This window comes from Ictidomys tridecemlineatus, chromosome 13, assembly GCF_052094955.1.
Source record: "Ictidomys tridecemlineatus isolate mIctTri1 chromosome 13, mIctTri1.hap1, whole genome shotgun sequence".
Lineage (NCBI taxonomy): Eukaryota > Metazoa > Chordata > Mammalia > Rodentia > Sciuridae > Ictidomys > Ictidomys tridecemlineatus.
The window spans coordinates 77,207,823-77,224,893 of NC_135489.1; the positions used below are offsets into that span (position 1 = coordinate 77,207,823).

At 40.0% G+C, this 17,071-nt stretch overlaps 2 long non-coding RNA genes across 5 annotated transcripts in view; one reads left to right on the forward strand and one right to left on the reverse strand.

The window, feature by feature from the left end:
- On the reverse strand, positions 1-11,151 carry LOC120886586 (uncharacterized). Its single transcript, XR_013429772.1, has 5 exons — positions 10,690-11,151; positions 5,226-5,399; positions 3,083-3,281; positions 2,942-2,997; positions 1-2,459 (listed from the first exon to the last, which is right to left on the reverse strand). It is a non-coding gene; the product is annotated as an uncharacterized LOC120886586 (long non-coding RNA).
- The window catches only part of LOC144369926 (uncharacterized), a 35,094-nt gene continuing 29,086 nt past the window's right edge, over positions 11,064-17,071 (forward strand). For all 4 annotated transcript variants that reach the window (XR_013429768.1, XR_013429770.1, XR_013429769.1 and 1 more), the window contains exons 1-2: positions 11,064-12,164; positions 13,139-13,275. This is a non-coding gene — a long non-coding RNA (uncharacterized LOC144369926). The remainder of the gene's footprint in view (positions 12,165-13,138; positions 13,276-17,071) is intronic.

The window sequence follows — 17,071 nt, forward strand, 5'->3', positions numbered from 1 at the left end:
TCCTGGGACTGGCCTGACTCACCCCAGGACACAGCTTCATATCCCTGCCACCAGATCCTGACTGGTAGCTTAGAATACTCCATAGCCTAGAATCACACATCAGCACCTGCCCTGTATGGCTAACCTAATTCTCAGCTCAGCCTGTGCCTGCCTTACCTCAATCCCACCAAGGTTCATGGAGTTTGAGGCTGCAGAGGAGATGGAGAATCCAAGGATGCAGTTTCCAGGGGTCTTCCAGTGCCAACATCCTCCTGCAAATCCAAGGATGGAAATTCCAAGGCCCCTAGTCTCTAAGGCTGTCCAACAGCCAGGTAGGGTTCCCACATTCACACAGTAGCACATGATAGTGTCCAAATGGTGACAAGGGCCAGGGCAAGCTGTTGTCCCAAATAAGAAATTTTCCTTCAGTATTGAGTATTCAGTCTCACAAGCAAAACAGCCCCTAGCACCTGAGGTCCTGTCCACCCAGCTTTGAACTGCACATTGACTGGGCCAAGTACAGATCTCATTTCTCTCCTTGTCTGTCCAAAGAAATAACACATGATCTGCCTGGGACTTGGGTCCTGGTAGGATAGAGTGCGTGCAATACAAGTCAATCCAAATGTCCTCCCACTTGACTCTCCTAGATGTTGCATCTGGTGCACTGTTACATCCCTTGGGTCCTGGGTCAGATTTTCCTCATGCATGGCATACCAGGTTAGGTCCCCTTAACCCTGTCTACCACCAAGTGTTTGAAATGACTATGGATCCCTCATACATGCGCCATTCTGGTCCTCCTTGTCATGGTGTGCACCTCCAGAAAAACCAACCTTTAGGCATGTCCTGCCTGCTCATTAGCAGCCAAACCCAAGGCACCATAGACCATGGTGCCTGAGAAAAAGGCATGCAAGACCAAGGTGGCCAAGATCAAAGGGCCTGAGACCAAGGCACCCAAGGAGATCCCACCTGAAACCATCCAAGAGTACATGGAGCTATTTGGGCCTATCAACTTGGTCATGTGGGAGCCCTCCCACTTGTCCACAGAAGAGCTTGCTGCAAACTTGGGAGAGGAAGGACTGGAGCAACAGCCAATACAGGATGATTTATACCCAGATCCAAGTCTCCTGAGCTATGTCGATGAGGACTTTGTCAACAAGGTGAGCTGGGCCTACAATCTTGGTGTATACAAGGTCTCAGGATCCATGGAATTAAGCTACATAGCTTAGAATATCAGCATTGTAAGTGTATGTGTGTTTATCTGAGTGTGAGAGGGAGTGTTTACATGCAGTTGTACACTTGTAAACGGGTGTAGCCTGTAGTTGTGATATAACAACTCCTTGGTACAGATGAGCATGGGATCCTTATTGCTTCCTCTTTCTCCTAGAAATCCTTCTGACTTGGGGCCATTTCCTCCCAACGTCACTCACACTCTCTTCCTTCTCATACCAGGCAGAGATTATGATTCATCCCCACTTCCTGGAAGAAGTAGTTTCCTCCAAACCATATATAAATATCTTGGCCCTAACAAAAGAGCTGGAGCAGCAGGAAAGACTCACCACTGACCAGGTAGAAAGCAGAAGGAAGGTCTGCCAGTAGACCAGGGGTAGGAGGTACAGAAGAGAGGCAGGGACACTTGATAAAGAAGTGCAGGGACACCAGGAAAAACAGAGGTTGGGGAGAAACAAAAGTTTAGACAAGGAGAAAGGGTCACCAGGTAGAACAAAGGAGGTAGGGACACCAGGTTTACCAGGGTTTCAGAACAGACACCAAGGCACAGAGCAATACCTGGCAGACTAGGAGAAAAAAAGACACAAGTATACAGGAAAGGGAGTGACCACAGGTATAGAGGGGAGCAAGGGATAGCAGGTAGATGAGGAAGGCACAGAACTTTACTCATGTGGCCCACTGGATGTTATCATTATCCTGTCTGTGATGGCTCCCTGAGTGAGTCTGTTCCAGGATACAGGATGTAGGATGGAAAAAAAAGGAAGGAGACATGAGAGCCATGGAAGGGTTCAGGATATCAAGCAGAAAGGAAGCCCAGGAGGGTGGCCAGCAGACACTTAGCATGTCTCTCTGAGAATAAGAAGAGTGACAGCTCCACTTCCCACTGAAATATGATTGTCCCAGTCCCTATGGCCCATTTCATGCATGAAGAAGAGTTGGCCAGTGCCCATATCTTCCTTTATCTTGTGAAGAAGCACCTTTGCAGGTGCCTCAAGTTCATGGTATGTTTCAACTGGACAAAAAATCTTCTTCGGCAGCTGCCAAGCAAGGTGCAGAGAAGCAGAAACATCACACTGATCAAGGGGCCAGCACAGAGGACTGGTCCACAGAGGTGGCTTTCCAGGTTGTGAAGAGGAGCAGGGCCACTGGGTTCGAAGGACACTGCTATCCTCAAAGGCCATCACTGGTCTTCCTCATTGGGGGACATCCATTCCAACCATCTTCCCAAGAACCACAGATCCTCCTCTATAAACCTGGGAAACAAAGGTATAGAGGGTCTCAGAAAAGCCACTTCTTCTGCGTGGCCACATAAGACAGCCAATGGCTGCAGTGTTGACCTCCAAAGCCTGGATTTCCTCCTTAGCTCCAAGCACCGCCTGCTGCCCTGGGGACTGTCAGAGAGCCAGGCCCTTTCAATAGAAACCCTGTGCTCAGAAGATCAAGCCCTCCAGGCCCCACCTCTCCAGAGAAGACGCCTCAGCTGCCACCCTCCTTCAGGTGCCATGTCCATGAAGAGTGCTCTCACTGGATGCTCATGCATATGGAAAAGATGCCCTGCTCTGGGTCTCCCCTCCAGGCCACCAGAGGGCAAGATGTGGATCTGGAGCTGGTTTGAACCTCAGAGCCTCAAAAGAGGAAATGCATGTCATTGAGCAACCAAAAGAAGAAGAGGCCTTGAGGACAGTCATGGTGGCTGGTGACCTCTGGGGTGGCTTCCCCTCAGGCAATATCTCACCTTTGCTTCATTCTGTGCTGGAAGGTCCAAACGTTCTTCCTCACATAGGACAGTTCCTGTGGGTTGTCAGAAAAAAAGGGGCTGCAGGAGGTACTGAGAGGGGGGTGGTCTCAATGTTCAATCCTGGGTGGGAAGCTGTACCTTGTTTGACTGTCACTGGGAATAAAGGAAGTTTGGTAGGGAAAAAATCTTCTCCAGTTGCTGCCTTCTGCCATGTTGTCTGTGCACCTCCATGCAGTGAGAACCAAGATGGGAGAACTGGGGTTGCCAGGACCGAGGGCTCACAAGCGTCCATCTATTGGGTCTTGTTTCCAGATTTAGACTGCTCCTCCCCCTAATCCTGGGAGAAAACAGACAATATCCCAAAACCCAACTCATCACCCCATGGAAAAGGCCTCTCTTGGTTTAGGAGATCTTCTCTGTACACCTCTCCATGATTTGTGCCCCTTAAACATCTCCCTTACCAATCATCTGAGGGCCTGCTTTGAAGAGAAGTCACAAAGAGGCAAAGCACTTCTTCCATCTCTGAGGTCTGAGGACTAACTGATGGATCTCAGATCTTAGTGTTAATAGCCCTGAGATTGAATGTTAAGAACCCTCAGGTACTAGTGGTAGCAACTCTCATGTTGCCTTCCTGGGATCAGTAGCCAGCTGCTTCCAACAGTTCCCTGGAGATCATCTGACAGCTGCACCTAGCAGTTCCTGCAGTTCTCCACTGCTGATCTGCCTGGTTTGCCAGTTTTCAGTGCAACCAACTTGACCTAAATGTATCATCATGTCAAATAGTATGCCAATCACTTTGCATTTGTGATCACATTTAATTTTCACACAAAAGAACTAAGTTTACCCTTCTTCTTAAGGAGAATGAGACTTAAAAGATACCACAAATTTTATACTACTATTTACTCAGTAGATGGACGCAAGATTGAACTCAGGCTGTCCTAACACAAAATACATGTGTTTAGCACCTTGAAAAGAAAGAGGAAGGGAAAGAAAGAAGAGGCTACAATGAAATCCTGATTGACACAAACAAATATTTTAAAGTATTGCACCATGTGGTACAATCTTTGAGAAGCCAATATTTGTGCAAACATGCTCATCACTGCACCCTAGAAATTTCCTTGAGTAGCCAGTGGGAAGCATGAATTTGCCATGACGATTGGCAATAGAGACCCAGGGAGCATGTGCATATGCCAATAAAGGTTGATTACAAACCAAAAGCTACCTTCCCCAGGGATGGACGGCCAGCTGGGTTGTAATAGAAAATAAGAGGGTAAGGCTATATTTGCCTTTGTAATGGTTAGCAGTTTTAATTTCTGCCATCCTAACACCTTCAATTTCCTTTTGCAAAACATGTAAATAAGGAAAACTGCTATACAAAAATGCATATATTTAGTATATACTCTTTTTATTTGTTCTAATTGTTTATACATGACAGTAGAATGCACTTTGACACATCATACATAAATGGTATATAACTTCTCATTCTTGTTGTACATGATGTAGAATCACACCAGTCATATATGTCATATATGCACATAGGGTAATAATGTCCAATTCATTCTATCTTACTACCCCTGTTCTCCTCCCCTCCCTTCACTTGTCTCTGCCTAATACAAAGTGACTCTATTCTATAAAATGTGATATATGCCTGCAATGGGGCTTTATTCATCCTTAATAAAGCAGGAAAGTGTGCAGTAGGTGACAATGTGGATGAACTTGGAAAATATTGCTCTAAATGAACTAAGCGGGTAAAGTAGGATTACTCATTTTCTTGAACATCTCAAAAAAGTGTAAACATGGGGAGAATACAACTGAACCTCATATAGACCAAAATAACTCTTGAGAATTCAGTTATCTTTTTTAAAGCTCTATTTAGTTTTTTACAATATCTTTATTTTTATGTGGTGATGAGGATTGAACCCAGTGCCTCCCACATTCGAGGCAAGGACTCTACCACTGAGCTACAGCCCCAGTCCGAATTCAGTTATCTTTTCTGGTCAAAAAATAGCTAGGTAAAGTAGGCCTGAGGTTGCTAGAATGCAATTTTGATGCGAAAGGAGAATTTCTTAGTTCTTTTCTCAATTTTATTTATAATATGAAATTGAGGCCCATATGTAAAGTGTATGTGTATATATATATATATATATATATATATATATATATATATATATATATATATAAATTTGGAATAAAATATAAAATACTCCAGGACAGAGTAAGAAAAAATAGACCAACAAATGCTTATTATTCTGTATCTAGCATTAATTCTAATATTACTTACAAAGAGGAGGTTTTCTTGGGTCTAGACAGTGTGATCCCAGGTAAGGGAAATCCAGCTCAGTGAGTCAGAAGAGAGTACTCCAGGTTTGGCTTTTCCTCCTTAGCTGAGCGACTGATCTTTCTTGGCCTCAGTTCATTCTTTGGGGACAGATGTTTGCTTCATTGAGTCCAAAACCTATATACAAGTAGTCAAATTGCAGCTGCTTACCATAATTTAGTAGAGCCAAAATATGCACTAGTTAATTTAAAAATCTGCTGAGTACCTATCCTCTTTGTTTTGTGCCTGGCCCTGCCTGGACCTTAGTCATTGTGATTTACTAGTTCTACTCTTCTCCTACCCCAATCCCACTATATCTGTTTTCATACCATGTCTTTTGATTCTGGGGAGACAAGGCTGGGGGCTGCACCTTAAAATTATACCTCTATATTCTACATATAATATATCTTTTTCCTTTTCAATCTTTCAGTATCTTCAAGGATCAAATCCCCCCTTTTCTTTCCCTCTTATTTATCTATTTCTTCTCATTTATCTAGTCTCATTCTGACTACCATAATAGCATATTGCCACACCATATCTTTTTTTCTGAAATTATCTCTTGCTAATTACACTCCTACCACATACTTATACCCTACATTTTCTTTTGCAAGTATCTGTATTTGAACTGAGATTACATAAGATAGATTTTGTTTGACAATCAAAACCTCAGAGGCATATTTATTTATCTAGTGATTTTATTACTAATTAATTGTATTATTACACTCGATGGCAGTACCATTGTTCTCCATATTATTGACTCGAGGTTTAAACATTTTTCTCTTCTACTATATCCTCTTTTTTGCCCTACAAACTATTAATAGTACACAGTTTTTAATTGATTCCCAAGTGTAGCCAGACTAAGATGCAAGAACAAGAGACATTGCAGTTCCCCCTAAAGAAGCAAATACTATTAAAAATAATATGGATTATTGAAAGTAAAAGACATTGAGAATTTTTTTAAAATGGATGTTCCAAAAGGCATTTAAATAAAAGTCTATGAAGTCTTTGATATATCATGTTCTCCTTTTACCTGTAGAAATAGTGATACAATTGCATAAGAAAGTGTGTCTATACGCAAGGAAATTAAACAAATACCCATATTTTGAAAAATAACTAGGATTTATCTAAAGAGCGGACATTGAATAGTATGAAATAAATCTCCATGTATGATAATAAAGAAAGGCTATGAGACAATGTAGAGTTTTTTAAAAGTAAATTACAAACATTAAGTGAAGACATAATCCCACTTTTTATATAATGCATCCTTCATATCCAGGAAAGTGGCTATGATTTTAAATTATTCAAGAAGAATGAAGATATTTTATGAATTTAAGGGATTCTTAAAATGCACTGTAGACTTAATGGTTTGAGCATTTATTCAACTGTCAAGGTACATGCACAGATTGTGAAAAGATAATGGTAGTTATTACAGGGAAGCAGGATATTGGGGAAGATAGATAAAAATATGTAGTTTTTACTTGATATCTAGAGTTTTTAAAGTGAAAAACCACATTTTATTTATAACAGAATACAATATGTCTCAAAATTAGAAGGGAGGAAAGGGGGGGAAGGAGAAGAATTAGGGAGTAAATTATATGCCTGCATTAAATTATGTGCCTGTATGCCACAAGTCATCCCATGCAGTCCTCTTGTGTATGAAAACATGATGTATGTATTAAAAATAAGTAAATAAATAGAAGGAAGAACAAAAGAGTAGAGGGGGAGGATCAAGGGTAGGAGGAAGGTATGGATAAAAAGTACTGGAGATTGAAATGGAGCAAACTATGTTATATATATTTATGAATATATCAAAATGAACTGCAATACTATGAATAACTATAATACATTAATACATGTTTAAAACATAACAATGTTGAACAGAGTTATATTATCCCCTCAATTGATAACCCAGGTAATATATTCTACTTTATCCATTCCTACATCACAGACTCTTTCTTGACCTATGTAAACTTTTCTTATATAATAAATGCATAAAATATTGAATGGGTGTTATTAGACTTCAATTTGAATTATAATTGGACTAATGCATATGACAAATTATAGGAGGAGTAATGTATTTGAGTTCTTTGTAGTTGACTTCCATTTGGTAAATGGAAATGTGTAGGACATGTGATGTTATCAGATCAGATTTAAAGCAACAATGACTTAGACCCAAGCTTTGTTTGGCCTCAGAAAAGGTGATGTTATCCATATCAGTTGAGTTTACCAACATGATTTAACAGCCCTATGTTAAACCATCTCCATAAAGAGCAGCTGTTTCTTCCAATCTGTCTCTTCTGTGTTGTCCCTAAGTATATGTTCATCTACACATTAGTCTTTGTGCTTTGATATTGTTTAAAATGGGCAAAGGTGTTTCACTACTGTAAAAAAAAAAACCCAAAGTTATTTTAAGGCTTGTTATCTTGAACATGATTTAAACTGTAGATGCTTAATGTTTTCAATGGTTTAATGCAATAAAAACCTACCTGTTATTTTTGGCTGCTTTATTTAGATCATCTGCTCCACAAAGAATAAAAATCTCAACAGTGGATGGAGAATTGTCTATTCCTCATGTGTCAATAATTTATTTATTCTCTTTATCCAAGACTTCAGGTCATTGCAATACTCTTTATCTATTAATTTTCCAATACAAGAGAAAGCCAATATTTGTTGTTTGGCTTTATGAAAAATCATCACAAGGAACTGTGTTTTTTTTTTGGGGGGGGGTGTTTGTGATTCCAAAGTTTATTCTCTTTATAACTGCACTGCATTTCCTATTTTTGAAAAAAATGTTAAATTTCATATATTTCTTTTAATTTGAGAGATTTAATTTTTAGAATCAAATTGATATAAAATCAAGTGAAGCACTGTGATTTATGAAGTCTGTCGTTCTTTGCCATTATTCTAGGAATGGTTGCTGTTGGGTCAGAAGCAGAAGACAAAGGGAACATGTTTAATAATCTTGTAAGCTTGCCTTTTCTTTCCATTTCTATCACCTCATAACGTTGGAGCTTTAGTGTTCCTTGAGTAATCGATTCATTCTCTAAAGCTGTTGATTTTCTTGAATTAATTCTCAGCACCTCTAATGAGAGTATCATTATCAAGTTATTAAAAAAATCAAATCAAAGAAGAATCTATGTTGTAGTGGGAAGTGATGCATAGGTGTAGTGTTCTGTAAAAGCTATAATAAATGTGGTTTGAAGTCAAAGTGCAAGAGAAAACAATCATTGATGTGTGCATGTATGCGTGTGTTGTATGTATGTGTGTTAACTTTGTGAGTCCCTTAAACCATTGTTTTAAACAAGAGATTATTTAAATTTCCAAATATGGGTTAGATAATTCTTTATATTCACAAGTATCTTTCTCATATCAAAGATATAAAAGATACACTGAGGAAAATGCATAAGTCTTTACTGTTTCATACTTAATGTACCTCATATGTTCCTTAATATATAATATCCAGATTTGCATTTCTATCCCGTTTTTTTTATTTTAAATTTATGTATTTATTTTAATTTATTATACATGATAGCAGAATGCATTTCAATTCATGGTATACACAGAACACAATTTTTTATGACTCTGGTTGTTCACAATGCAGAGTCAAACCATTCATGCCTTCACACATTACTTAGGGTAATGATGTCCATCTCATTCCACCATCTTTCTGACCCCCATGCCCACTCTCTTCCTTTCCCTCCCCTTTACCCTGGCTAAAGTTTCTCCATTCTTCCCATGCTCCCCACTCCCAAACCCATATGGATCAGCATCTACTTATCCGAGAGAACATTCTAGTTTCCTATTTTCACCTATGTTAAAATAGATTGCTAGTTACATTTATTTTAAGGACCTTGGTTTTCTGTTCCTTCCACGGAAGGATTAGTATCCCATAAGGAGTATTTTTGGTGACACTGGACAAGTCATACATTTTTAACAGTTCAAGTGGTTAAATGAGCATTACCTAGCATTACTTACCTACTCCTTCCTAAATTAAGAGTGAGTCCTGACCAGAAATGAGAATTTAAAAAGCCAGTCACTTTGGTTACTGACTACATCTATTTTTTGGAATTTTGCATTTCTTATCTTAATTTATTGCAACATAATACACCAGGGATAACCTTGTACTTTAACTTAAATTTTTATGTTCTCCCAAAAGTTAAAGTACGTGAACACATAAAATATTAGATCTATAAGCAAAATACTTAAACTCAATGACAAAGATGAAGTTTTCAAATGCACTCGTTCAACAATTAATAGAAAAGCTACACAGAAATTCAACAATTCATAGATGATAATCTTTACGAAATCATCAGAGAACCTGAACTAATTAACATTTACAGAACAAAATCCCATCACCAAAAAAAGAGCACTTCTCAAATGCACTCAGAATATTCAACAATTTAGACCACAGGTAAAACAAACATCAAAATGTATCATTGTTGATATCGTGCAAAGCATATGTTCAATATATATGGGGCTGGGGTAAATAGCTCAGTGGTACAGCACTCAGTTGAATACTTAAAGCACTGGGTCCATTCCTTGGCAACACCCATACACCTGGACACACACACACACACACACACACACACACACACACACACACACCAGAAAGAGACAGATAATGTATAACATCCCTAATATTTCACAATCAAATAGCATAACTTTAAATAATCCATGAGTCAAAGACACAAATAGAATTTGTAAAAACTTATACTAGATAGATGATATAAGTAAAATCATATAGTGTTGAGAAGAACATGTGTAGCATTGAATGTTTCTATTAGAAACAAGAATTTTAAAATAATTAACCTGAGCATTGACATTGAAAAAAAGAAAAAAATTCAATCTTTGTCAAAATATAACAAATATTAAACTCGGAATCAGTAAAATGAGATAAAAGAAAATGGATTGAAAAAATTCAATATGAACCTGGATATTAAAAAAAACACATAATTGTTAAATTCCTAACCATACTGATTGAAGAGGGGGGCAAAAATTGTTAGTATCAGGAATAAAAGTAGAGGCACCTTCAATGCCCCCATACATATTAATAGGGAAATGATATAATACTACATTACTCTTGATCCTCAAATTTGATAATTTATGTTAAACAGATAAATTCCTGGAAATAGATTTTCTATTAGTCATTTGAAATGAAATGGAAACTTGAACTGGCAAATCTCCTTCCTAGGCCTAATAATTGTGATTATAGTTATGTGATCACAAATCATGTGCCACCATGTATTGCCTGTGTCTAATTTTTAAATTAATTTCTTATTTTGAGTAAACAATGTGTGAAGTTATACACACACACACACACACACACACACACACACGTAAAGAAAATGTAATCTATTTATTTTAATATGTATGAATAAGTACACATGCCTTGCTAAAAGGTCCCCGTAGTGAAAGTAGAGTTTCATACTTGTACTGGCGGGTGGGTTCCTCAGAAGCAGCAAGCCTCTGGAGCCAAGCAGCTCTGGATAGCAGGCTCTGCCCACCCATGTTCCAGCAGACTGCAGCAGCTCACCACCAATCTTCTCCAGGTTACCGGTGTTCTGAATCCAGGAGAGGAAGTCCAGCCTCTAAGACACTATGGCAAATAGCTGCAGGACTTTCCGCAGGTAGAGGTATATATATATATATATACCTCTTGGGTCAATGCTATTGGTTCAAGTTTATGCTAATAAGGGTTTGGAAAAAGTTGCAACACTATTGGTCCAAATTTATGTCATCACGCCCCCTGAGGGGAAAACGGAAGTGAGAGCTCCTGAGCTAACCAATAGAGAGTGTCTATTGCCAAAGGACCATTAGCTCAGAGGCCATCACTTCCTTGCAGCATCCAGAGTGCAGGAGCCACCACAGGAGCAGGGACCAGAGCCAGCTTCATCCGTGGGAGCCGCTGGAGCTGCAGGACCAGAGCTGCTGTTGCAGAAGCCCCCAAGGCCTCCGCCAACGCTGCTTCAGGAGCCAAAGCCGCCGCCAGAGCCAATGCAGAAACCAACGCCACCGCCGCCCTAAGCCAATGTTGTTGGCCTTGAGACCACAGCAACCTTAAACGCCGCGTCTAAAACATAGGAGCCACTGCCACCATCCTTGCCGCCCGCCGCAGCTGTTGCCAATGCAGCCGCAAGACCTTGGAGCTTCCGCCGCCGCTGCTGGAGCACAAGACCCGTGGTAGACAATGCCAGCTGGGGAGTAGGAGCCACTGCCTCCCTCAGGTCCAACAACTGCTGGAGTCAACGCTGACTCACGGGAGTCACCGCTTCCAGAGCACAGGAACCATTGGAGCCTTCAGCGTGTCCAGATCATGGGAACCGCTTCCCTCGCTCCGCTGTCACTGCAGTCGCCCACCAGCTGGAGACAATGTCACTGCCGACCCCACTGCAGACAGGACACGGAGCTGCTACCGGAGCCAACCCCCTGCCCAGAGCCAATGTTGACGTCTCCACCAGAGCACAGGAAGGGCCTGAGCGCGGGAGGAAACGCTGCTACTGTCTCCCTCTTCTGGACACCAAAGCCACCTGCCGCCGCCACCACGTGCAGAGCACAAGAGCCAAAGCCGCCATCGCCCTTCTCAGCAATTAAGGAGCCGCCGCCGGCATCACCTAATCCCTGGAGCCAGGACACCACCGTCTCGGACTCCAGGAACAGGAGCCGCTGCCAGAGCACAGGAGCCACTGAACAATGGAGCCACGGCCGGCCTCGGTGAGTTCAGAGCTGCCCAGGACAGGACCCAAGCCAAAAGGACGCTGCGCACGGCTTGGCCATGGCTCCCGCAGGTTAGGCTGCGGGAAGGACAGCCTCCATCACTCCCACCGCGAGTTCACCCGCGCATTCCTGGCTGCTCCCCCAGGGGCAGAAACCCAGCAGAAGATGTGGAGCACCTTGAAGAAGGAGGTACTGGGACCCACTCGGGGAGGGTGCAGGCTCTTTGGGTGAGGTGCAGCGGCTTTTCTAGAGGTGCTCCTTGGCAGCAGGAGCCGCCACTTTAGAGGGCAGCTCATCTATTGGAGGCTTCTACCTCTACAGGGCTGGAGGGGTGGCCTGCGAGTTTGGGGGTTGTGGGGTAGAGGCAAAGGGATACCGCTGGTGTCGGTAAGCTGTGTTAAGGGGCAGGTGCACTGTGAGGATCATTTAGGTGGAGGGCATACCTTAAAGTGTCTGAGTGGAGGAACAGGTGTGTGGGTCTCAGTGAGGGTATCTTAAAAGAGAGACAAGCTCCTGAGGACAGGCAGGCCTGTTGGGGGGGGGAGGGTGATGTTGAAAGGGGTTTCCAAAAGGGTCCTACCCTGTGGCAATGGAAGAGGTTCAGTTTGGGGACATAAAGACTCTCTCAGGCACCTCCACATACTCTTGGAGCAATCTCCAGGAGCCAGGAGGCCCCCGCCCTGAGAGTTCCAGGTCAGACTCTGTGGACTGCTCCCTTGGCAGGCAAGGTCTTCTCACCCCTATCTAACCACACAGGAGGATGACAGACAGGCTTCTGCTGCTCCTCTGCCTTTTCACTCTCCTTAGGCCCACCTGGAGCTTATTCGTGTTCAAAAAAGCGATTTGAAAAATGACTTGAAAGAATATCTATTTTTTTCTTAGAACTATAAATGTCTAGTATGTATTAAACATTAGCTTTTGTGCTAGAAAATCAGTTGTTTAATTGTGAAAACAGTATACCACAAGTGTGTATATTTGATTTAGCAAGTAAAAGTTAAATTGATAATCATGCAGTGAAAATAAAAACAATGATAATATCAAAATCATCCAGTTTCATTGGTAATAATAATGAAAATAAAGATAACATCAAAATAATCTAATAGGAATTATGCAAAGTGTTTAATGTTGTAACTTCATATTATTGAATTTCATTTTCATTTTAGAAAGTGATGTCTGAAGACCCCAAGATACTTGCCTAAGTCCTAGACCTGGAATATGGAAAGTTTCTCTCACTCCGGGGATCACAGTGTACAAAAGAAATTTGTATACCTTGTGAAGTTTTTCTTGTTGTTGGAAATAGGTATGTAAAGTTTTCCTAGCATTAAATTATGACAGGAATATAAAAGGGTAGTGGGATGGGGCACATGTTTATGGGTAGATGGGCTTTTCTGATCTTGACAGCTCAGCCCAGGGAAGGGTGCCCTAGCAAACCTCTGAGTAACCACAGAGACCTGCACCTGTTTGGAAAATGCAGCAATACACGTAGGCCCTGGAAATAATTATAGCAATTTATTGTGTTACAAGAATGGTTATGAAAGTGACTGACCTTAGAGAACACAGGGGGAAGCTATTGGGACTGTCTGGAGCTGGATGTGTCACACTGTTAAGGTAGTGAGAAGGACAGAAAGTGCACCTGTGTCTGGAAAGCTTGGAGGAATTTCTTCCTGTGGGAGTTCTTTAGAAGTGAAAGTGCTTGAAATTGTCAACAGCATTATAGTCTATGAATGGGAAGGAATTGTTCTTAGAGACAACTGCAATTCTGGTTTTGCTTATTTGCAAAAGACCTTTTTTCCTTGGTGTATGTAGAAGGCATCACATATTTCACTACTCTACATTGTATTCTGGAGTGCCTGATTTGTGGAAGTCAATGTGAACCCTTTGTTTAAGAAAAGTTTATTTCAAAACCGAATTTGCAGTAAATTCTAAATGTCATTTAAAGTCTTTCATCTGTAGATTTCAAGTCACTTCAAGCTAGGCATGTTGGTACACCCCTGTAATCCTAGCTACTCAAGAGTCTCAGGAAAGATGATTGCAAGTCCAAAGCCAGCCTCCTCAAAATGAAATAAAAAGGGGATTTGGGGTGTAGCTCAGCAGTAGAGCATGTGTTTGTGCTAGGCCCCAGATTCAATCTCTATACTGTGTAGCAAAACAAAACAAATTACTTTTATTTGCAGCAAAATGTTTTGATGTGAAAAATTTTCAAGACAAAGATGATATAATTTTCTTATTTTCTCCAATATCTTACTGTTTTGGTTATCTATTTCTTTGTATGTATAAAAATGCTGAAATATTAATAAGATGTATAGTGAGTAAATCTTAAAATACCAGTGGCTATAAAGTCTGTAATGTAAATATCTTTGTGATAGATTGAAGCCCCTGGGTTATTAGAGGTATCTGGATAATAGATTGAAGGCCCTGGATAAACTTCTGATTTCTGTCATGAAAATTGGACACAGAAATCATTGAGGTGATATGTGACAGATGCATGTGCAGTGACTGATGGGAATGTTGCTTTAATGCAAATTGTTTATTGCTGTTTTGCATAGCTTAATGAACTACAAATTGCTACTGATGGACAATATATTCAGCATGTCAGTGATTATTTTTTATGAATGTTTGTGTATTTTCAGACTTTACAGCCACCTCTAAAGATCCAGAAGTAATCACTTAATTTAACCATGTTAAAAATCAAATTGAGCTGGGCATGGTGGTACATACCTATAATCCTAGCACCTGAGGAGAATGAGGCAGGAGGATCAAGAGTTTAAAGCCAGCCTCAGCCAAAGCAAAGTGCTAAGCACCTCAGTGAGACCATGTCTCTAAATAAAATACAAAATAGGGCTGGGGATGGGGCTTTGTGGATGAATGCCCCTGAGTTCAATCCTAGATTACCCTCCCCTCAAAAAAATCAATTTTAAAAGGATACACTATTCTTTATAAAATATTTTCTGTATAGATTTTTTCCTAATTTGTTTCCTGTAACTTACCTTGTATAAGTTCCACTATCAAAAAACAAATAGTCCAATTATATAAGAGGACATCCATGATCACATTGCTTCTTTTTATGATTTGATAGCTTTATAAGGTAATATAGTAGGAAAATTAATAAGTATAAGTTTGTAATTATGGAGAAGGGGACTTCTTGAAACAAATAGACTTAAAGAGCTCTTATGTCAGCTCCACTACTTTTAATGAAAAGACTGAGAAGAAAAGATTGTGATGCTGTTATCATGATGGATAATCTGAGAGACACAACCAGTGACACATTCTTGACAGAAGTCTTTAAAATAAATAAGATAGAACCAATGGGTTGCTTATGAGTGATAAGTAATTTGTAGTCTTACCAATTGCATCCTTTGGAAAATGCTGGGGTATGATAAATGAGACTTTTCACTATGGACTATTCTAATATAAATATGACTAAATGTACAATTTTCTCAATTCCAGTGTTTAAATATTCCTTAGTAGTTTCATTAGGCTCTATGTGTATCTCAAACATGGATTGATATATTTTGAAGGATTTTAAACTGTTTGAAGCTAGTCCTTTTTTTGCTCTATACTGAACATAAAACAACTTGACTGCCTGAGTCTTAAAAAAATGTGCATTTGTTGGAATTCTTTTCAAAATGAAAATGAAATCTTATATTTAGTCCATCAGTTTAAGCTATGTTAACTGAACAGTAACACTTTTATATTTTGGAAATGTGTAATATTATTTGAGGGATTTATCATATTTTAAGGAACAAAACATTATAAGATTAAATATAATCTTCCTAGATGATAAAATAAGAGTATTTCCAGAAATCTCATTGCAAAAATTCTTTACTTGATTTTTATCTTGTTTCATTTGAAAATAAAGCAGATTCTCCAAACTTGTTACTACCTGCTGTGTGCAGAATAATATGCTGGTTGGACAGCCCCCCTGGGAGGTAGAGTGAGTCCAGATGCTTCTTTGCTTGTTTATTTCATTTCTAGAGTCCATTTGTTACAGGTCTTTATTGTGTTTCCAAAGTGGTCAACCATCTTGAATTCAGTTCTTATCTTCAGTGAAGTAAAATGAGATATTAATGCATTTGACTTGTGAATAAGTAAAGCTAAAGAAATGAATTCTCTCACTGAAGGTTGGCCACATTTTATTCATGATTAATATTTGTGATTCTCTAAACTGTGGGTTAGAGCTAAGGAAGTGGAAACTTGGAGAAGAAGGAATTTTGCAGACCTGTATTTGGAATCTGCATTTCTTTTGTTCAGAGGCAGTGGCATTACAAAGGAATAGAAATTCCCAAGGATTTTTCCAAGCAAAGAACACCATTTGGGAGACCATATTGACAGTGTCTCAGTGTCTCTGGGTCCTGAGGGCAGAACCAGGCTGGTGGTATCCTTCAGTTAGCTAAGTGGTTTCAGGTCCACTTGGAAGGAAGAATGGATTTGGTATCTCTGTGGTAAGTCTCTGTGAAAGGTCTCATATGTCAGGTTTTTGGGAAATCTATGAAGTACTTGAGTGGGATCTCTTGAAAACTGTGTGAGGTCTCTGTGTTGCTAGAGAAACTCTAGATAGAGCACAGGGGTGGGAGGGGAAGAGAGAGGCAGGGGGTTAACAAGGATGGTGGAATGTGATGGGCATCATTATCCAAAGTACATGTATGGAGATACAAATTGGTGTGAACATACTTTATATACAAACAGAGATATGAAAACTTGTTCTGTATATGTGTAATAAGAATTGTGATGCATTCTGCTGTCATTTGTTTTTTAAAACTCAGTTAAATTTTTTAAAAGAGAGAAAAAATTACACTGAATAGTGGGTTTTATGGTGGTATATTTGTATATGTACCTTGTAAATTTTTTTTAGTTGTAGATGAACACAACACCTTTATTTTATTTATTTCTATGTGCTGCTGAGGATCAAACCCAGTGCCTCATATATGCAAGGCAAGAACTCCACCCCTGAGCTACAACCCAAGCCCATGTACCTTGCAAAATTTGATAGACTTAAATACTTAGTACCCCCTTGCCCTCCCTTCCTCCATTTCCTTATTCCCTTTTTCTACCTTACTGCTCTTCCTTCTATTTTCAGGAGATCCCATTTTTCTTGC